The 8,337-nt window shown below is 40.8% G+C and overlaps 1 protein-coding gene across 4 annotated transcripts in view; it reads left to right on the top strand.

The window, feature by feature from the left end:
• Positions 1–1,613: 1,613 nt before the first annotated feature.
• Positions 1,614–8,337, top strand: part of LAMB4 (laminin subunit beta 4) — a 119,856-nt gene continuing 113,132 nt past the window's right edge. For 3 of the 4 annotated variants that reach the window (XM_036010791.1, XM_036010789.1, XM_036010792.1), the window contains exon 1: positions 1,614–1,674. The gene's annotated coding sequence lies outside the window, so the exon portion shown is untranslated. The remainder of the gene's footprint in view (positions 1,675–8,337) is intronic. The other variant, XM_036010790.1, reaches the window with a different exon arrangement.

Below are 8,337 nucleotides of genomic sequence, written 5' to 3'. Positions count from 1 at the left end.
CAATGGTTTAGGGAGGCCAGGCTCAGGCACTTTTATTCTATGTCTGGGGAATGAAGGGAAAAGAGAAATTAAGCATAGCTGAGGTTCCTAAATTGCACAAATGAGCGGGTAAAGATGCCATTCTGTTCACTGAGAGGGTATGGAAATGAAGAAGATGGACAGGTTTGAACAACTGTGAACATTGTATGTTAGTGGTGCTGGTGAGTCATAGGACAGAGTTATCAAGAGGCAGTTGGAAACATGGAATCAAAATTTAGGACGTAGGTGGGGTTAGAGGCAGAGAAAGAAGAAGTGGTTTAAGACGTTAAACTATCCAAAAGGGTTGCCTGAGGAACACACGAAGGAAGAGAAGGAGATGCTCAGGTGACAAAACTGAGGAAACACCAATGTTTAAGGGGAAGATCAAAGAAGAGAATGTTTTCTGTTTCATCTCCTTGGTATATAAAAATATAAACAACTTTGCTGGGTGACTTACTGAAATATTCAAACCCAATTAAATAATGGAGCAATAAAATGGAGCAAAATCCAATTTAGGAAGTACTTAATAGTATCATTTTCAGAACTTCTATGTTATAGCATGCACCAGTGAAGTATCTGCGTAATAGTAAAAATGGAGAGAAGTTTTTCAAGACTGCATGAATTCTGAAAAACTGACTTTTTCCATCCTGAGGATGAACACGTGTTGTGCTGCAGGCAGCAGTTACTGGCAAGAATGCAGTGTCCAGGGACCAGCTGGGATCTAACCTCCTGAACTTTTACTTCCTTTTTTTTTATTCTTGTCTGTTCAATGTGAGCTGTTTGTTCTTCTCCTTCTCTTTCTTCCTCACAGATATCAATCAGTGAAACAGGTTAGCTAACTTTGTCTTAGTGCTGTATTTGCAGAGATAAATTTACTACTCAAATTCTAGATGCCAAAATATTCGATGGACCATCCCACTCCTTCTCCATAGGTTTCAGAAGACACAGATTCCTCTCTGCATACGCCCAGAATCTTGGTCTGAAGGTAAAGCTGGATGCTCAAGCAAAAGACTCTACAAGTTAGTGAATCATGAAAACATCTGCATTTATCAACTGCTGTTTTTCAGGTTCAGAGTTTATTTTAAGAAGCATTATTATTGCAAGTAGGAAGTAAAATGTATTTGAATAGGTACATACTTTTCACTCAAGTGAACTTACAGCATCTCACTCAAACAATTCATTTATTCCTTGAGAGGGCATTGCACCTCGTTGCTTTTGTGAGCATAAGGTAAGCTTTGATTCTTTATGATTCACCCTCCTTAACTTCCACTGTTGGAGCAGGTACAAGTAACCTACACACTCAGTTAGAAATTTGGTAGGAATGTTGCACTTTGTTGCTGTAGCCCCTAATTGCAACTTCTCAGAGTCACTATTTTCCGAAGTTTGGCACGGAAATAAACGTTTGCTCTAAAATTGAGCTCTCTTTCCCTCTGTATACTGGGTGTGTGTGTGTGTGTTTGTGTGTAAGTCAAAATCTAAGGCAAGTAATTTCACAAATCACCTCTTTTGGCAGGTTTTGAAACACCTCTCATCTTTTTTTCCTACCCTTAGGTGCCTCGGGGCAAATGTTTTCTACTTAAATTGACTCTCACTTTCAGGTGTGCCTTTACATGCCCTGCCTGTTGCCTGCACCTCTCAGCAGACTCTCAAATCCTGGTAAGTCTCACTTCCATCTCTCTGGCAAGTTGGCATTTTGGGGATCAAGTGAAGGTATCAGCAAGTGAAGGTACATGGGGAACCAGCACGAGTATAATATATCAGCATATAGAGTACAATTGTTACTTTTACAGAATGATCAATGATCAGATAACATACACACACATTTGTATAACGCAGTATCCAATGGGAAAAGTAGAAGCTTAATGCACAGTGGATGCAGCCACTGACTTGAAGTTTTGTTTGTTGAAGAAAGCATCAAATGATGTGGTGTTGAACTGCACAATTTTAAATTGTGTATTACGTAAATGCTTATTTTATTATGGTGATACAACTGGTGACAATTTAGAAAAAATTCAAATTCTATAGAACTATCCATATCTTTAAAATATTTTTGTTAATATCCTAGGTGTGTGTAAATACTGTTTTAAGGGGAACATAAAATCTGCTTCAATTGACAGGAAAGGAAGCTTTATAACTTCTAGTTCTGCATTCTTCACTATGATACAATTTAGCAACACAGCTGAAATATTGAATGATTCCTGGAAAAAAGAATGTGTTACTCGAATCAAGGAAAGATAAACATAACTTTGTTGACCTGAGCACAGCCTCCAAGCAAGGGCAGATGAGGTAATGTTAGTGAACAGTGAGTGAATTAAAATCAGTTAGCAATGCCAGAATGTTATTGTCAGTTTCATATACTTTACTGTTTATTGCAACAATTCACACATTTTGAGACCTGTTTATTGCAACACAATATATTTTAAGACCTGCTTCATCCAGCAACATTAGTTAAACAGTGACCAAAATGCATCCAGCCTTGTTGTAAATCTATTTACATGCTTTTCATCCAAAGAAGGGGTAATATTATATTTATTCATCATAATTACTTTTACACATATCACTTAAACTCACCAATGAGTTTAGCAAGAAAAAATTTCACGTAGCCCCTGTGAGGCTTTGCAAATGTCAGCTCTGATAAACCAACCAGAAAAGCGGCACCAGCGAAACGAATAGCTTGATGAAGGGAGGTAGGGGTGGGATTACCACAACGCCCGCACCATGCTGCATGTGCAGCTGTTGGTTTCATAATACCTAGGTGGATGATTTCAGACAATACAACTTCTAAGTGTTGCCAGACTTACCCTAACATTCATCTAGTTTGGGGCTCAGATCACCTGAAATGGGAAACAGAAAACAGGAGTCAAGACTAGAGCAGAGCAACTTATGGAAATGAAGGGTGGGGTGCAAGGCCCTGGCGAAGGGCACTGGGGCCACCTGTGACTTCTCAAGCTCAGAACCATTGCTATTTTGGGTCATATAATTCTTTATTAGGGGGCTGGGCATGGTCCTGTGCATTGTATATCATTTAGGGGCATCCATGGCCTCTACCCACTAGATCCAATAGTATCCCCCTCCCCTGCTGTGACAGTCAGAAGTTTGCGCAGGCATTGCCAAATGTTTTCTGCAGGGCAAACCAACCCATTGAGAAGCATTGCACAATACTCTTCTGAAAAACAGAAAAACTGACATATAGGCTTAAGGATTTGCAGGGTAATTACAGGGATCAGCAGCCATAATCCACATTCACTGAGAAAGAAGTCAAGAGTTCACTTGCAGTGGGACATAGAGAAGTAAGAAAATCAGGGAGGATTTCAATTGCTTTACCACATTTTGTTGGATCATTTCAAGGAGCATATTTTCAGCAGCCTGAATTAACCAGAATTAATTTACCTCTTCACTTGCTGTGCCTCAGGACTTTCAGGGATAGCTGGATTAAAGGATTTAAAACCCCAGTGTTGGCATTCATTTGGGCCTGTTCCCATTACTTGGGTGGAGGAAGAAAGGTAGGCACCCCAGCAATTTTCACTCTCCTTTCCACTGGGCCCTGCAGAGCACCCCGTGTGGATGCTTTTGACCATAGGCCAGTGCTTCTGACTTGAACGCTGTGAATCTTTCACAGGATGTGGTTCAGGACCATTTCACAAAGCATAGTTCTACAATCAGTTCTAAATGAAGGCAAACACTGGGAATAAAGGCTTCTTTAGAATGTCTTCCAGAATCCGGCCAGGTAGTTCAATTGGTTAGAGTGCGGCCCTGTGCACCAAGACTGGGGGTTTGATCCTATCCTGGTCGAGGCACATACAAGAATCAACCCATGAACGCGTGCATAAATAGAACAACAAATTGATGTTTCTCTCTCTCTCTTCCCATCCCTCCCTCTCTCTAAAAGAAAAAATCAGTAAATAGAATGTCTTCCTGCTATGATAAAGAAAATTAGGACTATTGATGAGTGATTATGATTGTATTTATGACCCTCTTTACCACCCAAGTGCTTCCTATTACAATGTTTAAATTTTAAGATTTAAGAACAGCCCCAAACTGGGGCTCTGGAAAGCAAATTATGAAACAGGGAGAAAGTTAGAGACTAAAAGCCATAGAATAAGGCTATGGGAGAAGAGGCAAGTAAAAGGTCAGCACCACAGGACACCCAGGATTGGCAGTTGATAAGGGGATCTTAAAGCCAAGGCTGCAGCAGCCCCAGAAGGAAGGGGAGCCTCCAGGACACAGCTGAGACTTTCAAGTGGGGGTGGGTGAGGTGAGGTTAGTGCAATATAGCCAGTAAATAAAACTCAGGCTAAAATTCTATGCCTGAAATTAGTGTCCAGGTTAAACACCGACGTATTTCAACAAAAGAAATGGATTCAAGTCAACAAATTTTTAAAATATATTTTCCTAACTACTTCTAGGGACAAAAAGATTAATGTTTGCATTCAAGTACTTACAAAGGAAGGTTTAGACAAAGTCATAAAAATGTTTTTAAAGCAAATTGTTTCTATTCTTATGTATTTACCCAAGAGAAATGGAAATATACATCTGTACAAAAACTTGTAGATAAATGTTCATAGCAGCATTATTCATTATTCATTTGGCTATTATCCATAATAGCCAAAAAGTAGAAAAAAACAAATGCCCACAAACTGGTGAATGAATAAACAGAACATAGTATATCCATATAGTGGAATATTATTTGGCAGTAAAAAAGGAATGTGTGATTGATACCTACTACAAGAAGAATGAACCTTGAAAATATTTTGCTAATTGAAAGAAGTCAGTCACAGAGGACAACATACCATGAGATTGTATTTGCATGAAATATCTAGAATAGGCAAACCACAGAGAGAGAAAGTAGGAGGTACAGGAAGAGGCAGATGGGGGTGATGGCCATTCTTGTTTGGGTAATGAAATGTTCTAGAGTTAGACAGGGAGCACAACTCTGAATATGTTGAATGCCATATTGACAGTGAATTTTATGGTATGTGAATTTTCTCAGTAAAGCTGTCACCAAAAAATAAACAGATAAAAAGCAGAATATACTTTATGCCTTAAAAGAGTTACTAAGAGCTGTGAAGATAAGAATACCTCCATTCTTGCCTTGACCATTGTGGCTCAGTTGATTGGGTATCCTCCTGCAAAGTGAAAGGTTGCCAATTCGATGCCTGCTCAGGGCACATGCCTGGGTTACAGGTCTGGTCGTTGGTCAGGGTGCATGTGGGAGGCAGCCCACTGATGTTCCTCTCCCTTTCTCCCTTCTTTCCCCTCTCTCATAAAAAAAAAGAAAAGAATTTCCCCATTCAGAAATATAAGTTTCATAGGGGAGACTTCGTATATGAAATAAAACTCTCTTTTTTCCTGTCTTCTTCCTAGAAGCTTATGAACACTATAAAATCTTCTGTTCTAAGGGGAAAATTAATTTTGGACATTGAAGGGCTAAAAGAAGAAGCCCTTCACTGAGCAAGCTCTGAGAAGTACATGTGCATTCAGTCAGGAACAGATCCACCGAACCTCCTCACTCACCCCAATAACACAGCCGCTGTGACTAGGGCCTGCAATGTCCAACCAGGGGACCACCCAAACCACACTGCTAAGAAAGCACCTGCCACTGAGGGGGTCTTGTTAAGCATTGGCTGCTGTCTCTGGGAGCAACAGCATCTCTGGTCTTGTGAATTATGTAGGGCACCAGTTTATTAAACTTGAGCTGCATCAGACTCACATGGAGGGCTTGTAAGAGCACAGTGTGCTGGGCCCCCATCCCTAGAGTTCCTAAATAGTAGGTCCTGGGCTGGGGTTTGATCATTTGCATTTCTAACTAGTTTCCAGATGACCCTGATTCTGCTGGTTCGGTAGGGTGACCAACATCTGGGTTTGCCCAGAACTCAGGGAGATTCCCAGGACCTAGGGACTTTCAGAAACCAGAGAATTCCCAGGCAAATTTGTCACCTTACTAAGTCCTTGGACCACACTTTGAGAACCACTGATTAAGGAGATAAGATCAAAGTTAAATGTGAAGGGTGAGGGGAGGAGGAATACAGAATGAGCCTCAGGTTCCTGGCCTAAGCACACTGGTCCGTGGCATTGACAGTGAGTCCTAAACTTTGCTGCATATTGGAATCATCTGGAATCTTTAAACATGCTGTGAGGACCTCACCTCCAGGTATTCTGATTTAATTGGTATGGAATGTACCTGGGTGGCAGAATGTTTAAATCTCCCTGGGTGATTCTAATGTGCAGCAAAGTTTGAAAAACATTGGGCTATGCCCTTCTCTTAGAATGGAGTCCAGGAGAAGAGCAGGCACATGAGGCAAATTAATGAGATTTAGGTGTTTGTGAGCCATCGTCAGTTCTGAGTCCAGGGTACATATCAGACTCCTCTCGCCCTGGCTGGGTCACTCATTGGGTTGAGCACTGGCCTTCGAACTGAAAGATCTCTGGTTTGATTCCTGGTCTGGAGCACATGCCTGGATAGCATGCCAAATCTCCAGTTGTGGGTGTGCAAGAAGCAACCAATTAATCAATGTTTCTCTCACACATTGATGTTTCTCTCCCTCTCTTCCCCTCTCTCTAAAAAATAAATAAAATCTTTTTTTTTTTTTTAAAAAAAAGAACATTCTGGGAAGCATCTTAGACACATTACACCTCGGTCTCACCCCCCAGCAATTCTGAATTGACATCGGTTGGGTCTGAACATTGGTAGCTGAAAAATCTCCCAGAGACTTTTAAAAAGGAAGGAATGAAGCATGAAGGCAGGAGTTCTGAATCCCGGACATCAGGATTTGGGATTTCATGTTATCAAAAGTGTAGCTCAGTAATTGACTGAAACCACACGCTCTGACTAAGGAAAGGAGCACCACCTAGAGAAAGTGCTGGGGTCCAGGTGACCCGCACAGGGGGAAACTTCCCAAGGCTCCATCTGGACTCTCCGAGAGGTCTTCACAAGTTTTGTGTGAGGTAACTAGTCCACATCTGGAGATTTTTACAACACAGAGTTCATTTTCAGAAGGAGATGCTTCCAGAGAGGCTGCTTCTCACTCAGTCATTTTCTTATGATATTGGACATCCCAAATGACCCCCAGGCTATGTAAAGAGCTTGGACTACAGAATGGGACATTTGCCTAAAACCAGGCATTTCAAAATACTTTCTAAAGGACGTCATAAGAAGGCTGGAACTAGCAGGGTGGAATTGAAGGCAAAGGAGCTTTCCATAAGCAGGCAGTGCTGGGCTCGTACTCCAGTGCAGGTGAGGGGAGATGAGAGGGCTGAAATGTGGGGTTCGTGGGATAAACAATCCATTAGGACAGAACTTGAAGGCTAGAATGTAAAAAATAGTTCTCATCTGTAAATACATGAAAAACATCTTTATACTCACTACTACTGAAATAAATACATTAAAATAATGATGAAGAACAGTTCTCTGCTTTTTAAATTGATAAAGCTTTAAAAATTCATAATACTCAATATTGCTAAGGGCTCAGGGTGACAGCTGTTCCCACAGGCTATTGACAAGAGTGTAAATTGGGACAAACTTTCCAAACAGCAGTTTGACATCAAAAGCTTTACACACACACACATAGTGTGTGTACATGTATATATGCATATATATGTGTACTGTTTATGCATACATGTATGTGTACACACATAGTCATGCTTTTGATTCATTATTTCCACTTCAGTTAATATATCCTGGGGAATAATTAAGGATATAAGCAAAAATTTAGCAAAAATATTTATAACAGGAAAATATTAGAAACATGGCATACATCAACTAATAAGGGAATTGTTAAATAAATTTTCGTTCCTTCATTCAGAGGAATACTATCCAGTAACTTAAACATTGATGTTTCCTCACCTCCCAACCCACTGAGGTTCGTGTACTTTCATCTATATCAGGGTTCCCACAACAGCAACTTGGGGAGCCCTCTAGCCAGAGGGCCTTAGCTGAATCTACAAAGGAGGACACAGGTTTGGTTTGTGGAAGCACTCAGGTAATCCTGATGCCCCTCACTAGGTTGAAATTGCTAACATGAAAATATATTGCTGGTACTCTGGCCCATGTGACTTAGTTGTTTGGAATATTGTTCAGTAAACCAGAAGGCCTAGGCTGAGGGTTTCATTCACAGTCAGGGTGTGTATGGGAGGCAACTGATCAATGTTTCTGTCCCTTTCTTTCTTCTTCCCCTCTCTCTAAAATTAGTAAGCATGCCCTCAGGTGAGGATAAATGTATACATATTAGTCTGTCCAAAAAAAAAGTCCAACCATATAAGAGAACAGTTCTCAAGACATCGATGTAACCTGGCAGCCAAGGAGAGTGGACTGGAATGTGC

Source organism: Phyllostomus discolor, chromosome 10 (assembly GCF_004126475.2).
Source record: "Phyllostomus discolor isolate MPI-MPIP mPhyDis1 chromosome 10, mPhyDis1.pri.v3, whole genome shotgun sequence".
NCBI lineage: Eukaryota > Metazoa > Chordata > Mammalia > Chiroptera > Phyllostomidae > Phyllostomus > Phyllostomus discolor.
This window is presented reverse-complemented; position numbering and strand designations above follow the sequence as displayed.